Source organism: Micropterus salmoides, unplaced genomic scaffold, assembly GCF_014851395.1.
Source record: "Micropterus salmoides isolate LMB-PRFRI ecotype aquatic unplaced genomic scaffold, ASM1485139v1 Ms_hic_scaffold_14, whole genome shotgun sequence".
Lineage (NCBI taxonomy): Eukaryota > Metazoa > Chordata > Actinopteri > Centrarchiformes > Centrarchidae > Micropterus > Micropterus salmoides.
In genome coordinates, this window is record NW_024040485.1 from 27158495 (window position 1) to 27166343 (window position 7849).

A 7849-nucleotide genomic window follows, 5' to 3' on the forward strand; every position below is an offset into this window, starting at 1 on the left:
ATGAGTTTTAGTTGAGGGTACACTACAAGAGGATTCTAGTATTTTCATAAGGTAACAGCAAATCTATAAGTATTCTTGACCAATACCATTTAGTGACTTATAAGCTAGTAAAAGGACCTTAAAATCAATTCTGCAATTAACTGGAGAGACTTTATGATAGGTGTGATGTGTGTTTTCTTTCTGGTCTTAGTCAAAAGACATGCAGCAGCGTTTTGAAGCAGCTGCAGTTTAGAGTTTTAATTTTTTTTCAGAAGACCAGAAAGCAGAGTGTTACAATAATCAATCCTAGAGTTAATAAAACAATGGATAAGTGTCTCTGTATTTGCTTGAGAGAGAAAGGGTCGTACTCAAGCAATGTGATTGAGATGATGAAAAGCAGTCTTAGTAATATTTCTAATATTTGACTCAAAACTGATGTCTGAGTCAAAGATGACTCCCAGGTTTTTCAATTTATCACAGGGGTCTGTTGCCAGCATTCGCAGTTTCGTTTAGAGTTTCTCACTCTGAGATTCAGAACCAATGACCAATACTTCTGTTTTGTCCTGATTAAGCTGCAGAAAATATCCTGCCATCCATGACTTTATGTTTATAAAACAGTTACAAAGGACATCTACTGGTGCTGGGTCATCAGGGGACACAGCAATGTAGAGCAGGGTGTCATCAGCATAACTGTGACTCCTGATGACGTCTCCAAGTGGCAGCATGTATAGATTAAACAGGCTAGGGCCTAAAACTGAGCCCTGTGGAACACCACAATTCATTTTATGTCTTCTGGATAGAGATTAATCAATACTCACAAAAGATTCTCTATCGGTAAGATATTGGTTGGAAAGCCAGACTGGTATTTATTATGTGGGAGTTAATAAAATTGTTCAGCTGATTAAAAACAACTTTCTCTAAAATTTTACTTGAATGGCAGATTGGATACAGGTCTGTAGTTATTGAGTACTGTAGCATCTAAATTACTCTTCTTCAAAAGGGGTTTCACCACGGCAGTTTTAAAGGCAGTAGAGAAAACACCCATATGAAGAGAATAATTCACAATGCTCAGTAGATATTTACTAAAAAGCCATAATGTGTTTTAAAAAGAGAAGTGGGAATGGGATTTAACAAGCAAGTTGTTCATTTCAGTAGAGTAACAATTTTACAAAGCATGAACCAGGTCAAAACTATGTAGTGTTTCCCCAGATGTAAATATAGGCTCCACTTTATTAAAATGTACCTGCTGATGTCATGATATATTTGATCTAATAGTGTCTAATTAGTGGAGTGCACTGTTCGTTTGTTGACATCTGCTGGACTTTGTTAAAACAGGGTTAATTAAGCGATCAGTTGTTGAGAAGAGGACTTTCGGCTTGTTCTGGTTGTCTGCCATGACTTTGGAGAAGTGTGCGTGTCTTGCGTCTCTAACTGCCTTATTATATGCTTTATATATGAAATATTTGGTAATTTACTTTTATTTAATTCTTTCTTCGTTGTCTTTCTGCTACTGCATTTTCTTTTTAATTGTTTAGTTGCCTTTAGTAGTCTTTCTCTTTTTAAGTTTTAGTGGTGCCACTAAGTCAAGGGTTGACCTAAGTTTACTGTTAAAACTATCTACAAAAAAATCACAGGAGGAAGGTAATATATCGGAAGGAATATCACATAACAAATTAATAAAATTAGTTGTCACTTCAGAAGTAAGATAGCATTTCCTCACAGTTCGATCTTGAATATCTTGATCATAAAACATCCTTTACGCTGTGGCTGACACAGTCAAGGCCTGCAGCCTTGCTTGAGTGGAGTTTCATCAGCTGTTTTCTAACACAGTTGTCTGTGTAGAGGTTAAAGGTAGGGGAGGGGAAGGGGTGGAGTTGACAGGTTGGAGAGGGCATTTGGCCTGGGAACCAGAGGAGGGGGTGGTAAGGACCCTCTTAGCAGAACGGTGGGCTGCCAGTCAGCCCAAAACCAGTGATGTTCTTCATGCCACTCTAGACCCCTCTCATGTTGTTCTTCTGGAGTTTCCGCTCCAGCTTCCTCCTGCACTTATCTTTAGCCTCCCTCTTCTTCACTGTCAATACAATACAAGGAGGCAGGAGAAAAGAGAACACACAGTGGAACAATGAAAGTTCCACATAGAGATGTAAAATAATTGTAATGGTAGTGGTAATAATATAAGTATAAAGTATATAATGTAAGTTATAATAATAATAGCAGTAACTATGATAATAATAACAATAATAGGACCAATAATGATAATTGTAGCAGCAGGTGTCGAGCAGGAGCAAGGCGGCAGTAGGTGTCAAGCCATCATAGATCCACACTTTGCAGTTCTGGGGGCAGAAACACCTGCTGAGACAAGAAAGCACAAAACTATGGGACAGGGAAGAAGTCAAGTTTGCAACATGTATTAATGGGATAAGAATGCATACAGGTGGAGAGGAAGAGGAGGATAGAGGAGCTAGGTCCATCATGTGAAGACTCCTGGCAGTCTAGGCCTATAGCAACAAAACTATGGGATGGTTCAGGGCTCCTAACTATAAGCTTTATCAAAGAGGAAAGTCTTAAGCCTATTCTTAAATGTAGAGATGGTGTCTGCCTTCTGAACCCAAACTGGAACCTGGTTCCACAGGAGAGGAGCTTGATAGTTGAAGGCTCTGGCTCCCTTTCTACTTTTGGAGACTCTAGGAAACACAAGTAACCCTGCATTCAGGGAGCGCAGTGCTCTGGTGGGATAGTAAGGTACAATGAGCTCTTTAAGATAAGATGGTGCCTGACCATTAAGAGCTTTGTAGGTGAGAAGAAGAATTTTAAATTCTGTTCTGGATTTTACAGAGAGCCAGTGCAGAGAAGCTAAAACAGGAGAAATATTATTTCTTTTTCAGTTTTTTTTCCTGGTGATTGTAGAAGTGAACATACAGACAAGAGGGTGGAGCTATAGCTAGTTTGGTTAGTAAGGTTTCCTCTACTGCCATAATTTACAAAAACAACATCATGCTGTATTGAAGAACACTAAACTAGCGATTAAGATCATAAACTTATTTGGAAAGTGTTTGCTCAGGTTATAAATCAAATGAAATGTAGAGTCATTTTGTTATTGACTCAAATACAATCAGAGTAGCAAACAGTGGAGTCGCCCCCTGCTGGGTGTTAGAAAGAATGCAGGCTTAATGCACTTTAGCATCTGCTTCAAGTTGACATTTGGTCTGGAGTCAAGCTGTAGGGTGCAAACAGACACCACAATGGCATGTGAAATTTCCCTGGTCAAATAATACTTCCCACGGCAAAAAATCCTAATGTCCTGGCAACAAATGCTTCCTTGATCATAATGTGACCAGGTGTTTTCTGGACCCAGCTACCTTCCCATGTCGTTTCGTTCCTCCTCTTCATTCTCTTCAGACTTCTGTACGGATATGTCTTGTTCTGGTCAGCATTCAGTACAACTAGCTGGTTTCTGGAGTTAACAGTGTGGCCGCGTTACTGTTAAAACTATCTACAATAAAATCACAGGAGGAAGGTGTTGCTGCGTGGCGGTAACGTGGCTAAATGAAAGTAATTCCACTGTGAAAAAACAAACCAGAATTCTACTATCATTTGAACAAGTATTAACAAGTATGATAAAAAAAACACTGTAAAGGTGGGTGAGGCGACTGCTAAAATCGAGAGACATAAAACAAATCTCTTGTTCTTAAAATAGAGTTTAAAAAGCCCAAGAGCGTCGGCCTCAAGGTCAACAATAAACAAATGCTCATACTCAGGCCTACCATCATACCACGCGTAATCACTTGCAGCTGCTCAGTAAATCCCTGTTTCAAGTCTGCCTGTTTTACCAAAGGGCTAAGGAGGATTTCAGATACTCCATAATCAAATATCTAGTTCATATACTGAAATAAATCAACATAAAAACAACACACCACATTGGTGAGGGATTATCAGCATTGCAAATCAAAGTAGAGCATTTTTTCTCAAATTGGGGTATTGAGTAGTATCTTAAAGTAGTTTGTAGTTCTATAGAGACACGATTAGGTGATCTATCATTCTTCTTTCATGATCTGAACTAAGAGGACTATCCTTTCCTGTCTGTCTAGAACAGTGTTTTATTTTATCTAAAGCACCAGCACAAAAATGACAATTAGGCTAGCAACATAAACCACCATGTTCCAATCAGACACCTTACAAATACGAACAAATAATTACACTTGCATTTTGGAACAGCTAACTTAACGAACAACTCAGTCCAGCACTGCATGATGAGAAATGTGGGCCATCACTACAATATTTTAGTGCAAAGCCTTGTTTTGATCTGCTCCACATTTCAAGTGGACTGCAAGTTTGTTATGAGGTGGTGAGAAATTTAACATTAAACTCAGCAAATTTGATTGTTGCTGAGATGTACTTTTATAATGAAATAAATATTACTAATAATAAGAATAATTTCATATAGTTTTAAAATTTAAGATTTGTTGTGTTCTTTATCAGTCGTTTATAAATGTAGGTGTTATGGCAATCAATTATTTATTTCTGTAAGTTCCCAAATATTCCAAAGTTTCTCCTTTTGGGTCTCAACCTGAAAAAAATTGCAAACCCCTGGTATAGAGCTTTGCCTTGGTGCTGGTGTCAGGTCTCAGTCATTGTTGCTTGAGGCTAAACAATTACTTGGGGCAGGGGGAGGTAGGAGAGGGACCCCAGACTCTCTTTGTGTAAAATTCAGGGAGTCCTGTCTCTTCTCTTATTACATGTTATGCCATTTACCCCCTGAGTGGACAAGCAGGTATCTATTAGCTAATGAAAGCACATTCACACCTCTGCTTAAAGAGGTGCACCACCAACAGCACAGCATGTGTTGAGGATTATCAGCATTATTAACAGTACATCTGAGCGAGCTCATGCTTGAATGAATAAGAAGACTGACCACAGGTGGAACAATTCACTACAATCATAGTACATGAAGTGCATGGTCTTATTTGGGGAGTTAAAAGTAATCATCTTTGACCTTGTCAAATAGTTTATATTAAAAAAAAACAGTTTGCTACCATCACTGGCTCGTCTAAAACATTGGTGATATAGTTTATAAGCAATTTATGAAAGATTTTACACGTGCAGTTTTGACATGTAGGGCTCTGCAGGGGAAATTCCTTTACTACCCAGAAAGTGTACACGAGCAGCAGTAATTACATTGGTGAAACAGAAAAAGAAAAGGGCACTACATCCAGAAACTCAAACCTCATTAACAGAAAATCAAGGGCAGATGATGTAACCCCTCAAGGTCATACTTTATGTAAAAGCTGACCACTTAGCACCACGTGTAGAAAAGGTGAATTAGAAGAACAATTTACCATTTACAATTTAACTGGGATAAAACAAAATCCCTATTTACACTGAACAAAATGATAAATGCAACACTTTTGTTTTTGGCCTCATTCATCATGAGCTGAACTCAATGATCGAAGACTTTCTCTATGTACACAAAAGGTCTATTTCTCTCAAACATTGTTCTCAAATCTGTCAAAATCTGTTTTAGTGAGCACTTCTCCTTTGCTGAGATAATCCATCCACCTCACAGGTGTGGCATATCAAGATGCTGATCAGACAGCATGATATTGCACAGGTGTGCCTTAGGCTGGCCACAATAAAAGGCCACTTGACAATGTGCAGAAAGTCTTGGATCTTTGAGTTGTCATTTGTTGTAAACAATATAAAATGAACAAACTGTATTAACAACTTAGTGATTCAATCACTTGACACTACAATTAACTTTATTTTATATAGCATTTTTATAAGGGCTTTACAGTAAAAAGCAGAGTTAAACAAAAGATAGAACCAAACAATAAAATAGCTATAAAGTAACTGGTAAAATTAGAAGAAATCTAGACTAACCTCTAAGCTGCTGATTTGCTGAGTATGTGTCTATTATGCAGGTGAAATGCAAAGCGAAAGAGACATGTCGCTAACTGCTTCCCCAGTTTATATTTGATCATAAACTAAGGATTTTAAATCATGTTGCCTTAATTGAAAAGAAGTTTGCCTGCAAGGTCAGTGTTATCTTCACTTGGTGTTTAGCAGGGGCATGGAATCTCTCACTTCCATTTGGCACTCTGACGCCAGCTGTCAGTAAACGGGACGGGGAAATAATCAGAATGGAAATAATCTCAGCACTTGTCAGCAGCTGTTGACCCTCCTTTTATCTCTTAACCTTTGAAGGGGCTTTGATAACTGGCTCTAGTGACTGGCTCTACATTATAGATGCTACATAAAATTACATGTTCATTGTACAAGTTATTAAGTTTTAGTAAATATTATAGATTAAATTCAAATATGAAAGTATTAAAGTGTTATTAAATAGTGAGTTAGGTCAATAACATTTAAATAAACAAAATGTGTTTGGGAGTATAAATCAGTTTGTTTAACAGCTCTTGGTGAGCAGTTGATAGGTATTTACTTTTGGAGAAACACGCCGTCGACTGGTGAAGTAGATTTCAACGATATCAGAATTATGACTGGAGGTAAAACCTGCTATAAAACTGATGCAGCTCAACTTAGACTCCACATAGGAGTGGCATTTTAAACAGAACATTAAAATTGAATGCGCTGCGGGATATACCTGTCATTCTTAGTATATTTATGTGAGACGGAGCCCTGTGTGAGGCCATCATCTGCTACAACTGATCCTCGATGCAGGCAAAGGCAGGATGCTGAAAGCCTCTGTGGCTGCACTCCTTAATCAGTGCAGGGTCCTCAGCAGGAATTTCACACAGTTATCTTTGTCCACAAAGACACAATGCCATGTCAACAGGACCATAACTGAGGGGCCAGCTTTCACTAGCTGCTGTGTGATAATGGGAGAAGGCTTGCACAGTGACCTTGGCATCACATTGGAGCATGTCATGCTGGCACAGCCCTCTATTGTTTGTCATCATTACTGCCTTTGAATCTCAAGCATGTCACCTGTGGCAGACATCTGTCCATGTTGCTTCGCACTCGTCGCCTGGTTAATCTCACAGACTAATGTTCTTTATTTAGATTGACCCACCAAGTATCTGATGACTATTTATTACCACAAAGACATCATTCTATGATAACTAAACACAATATGTTACCAATGCCTCACTTTGACTCCACTTAAGCCCTGTGGGTTATTGAGACCCATACATGACATTCTTCTCTAAGATATCTCCACAGATATTTTCTGCCCCTTCCTTTGTGTTTAGACAACAATACCAGTAGTTTACATTTCTGGAATGATTTGTCTTATTGTAAATCATGCATAGAATGTAAATTATCCTGTTGATTTATTTTATTTTTTTAGCTGCATTGATAATGTGTACTTATTTTGTTCTTGATCTCAAAAGTATTTATTAACTAAAAATGTTATAATACATAAATTACACTACTTCACTCTGGATTTTAGCCAAATGCATTTTCAGATGTTTTCAGTTGTTGATGATGAGTTGGCTGTTCTGCTTCTACTTCTCATAATTTTTTTAACTTCGGTTTTTTAGAGTATGTCCGGCCATCATGGTAAACAGTAACATGCAGATAGGCCCAATAAGGAAAAAGTATGGAATTATATATAAACATATTTTGAAGATGTTTTCCTTATTATTAATATTAGTAATATTGGCATTTGGCCTGTGATAGCTAACAGTTGTTTGTCCACATCATTATTTTCTATTACATCAATGTAAAATCATGTTTGATTGACTTGCCTGATAAAAAAAAAGAGAAACAGGCCAATAAATACTTAAATTAAAATAATATTGGGAAGGCTTTCACACCCTGAAGTTGAGCATGTCACCAGATTAATTAAATTTAACTAACAAACCATTCAAACACATTTTAACAGTTTTAATCAGCATCAGTGATGCTGTGA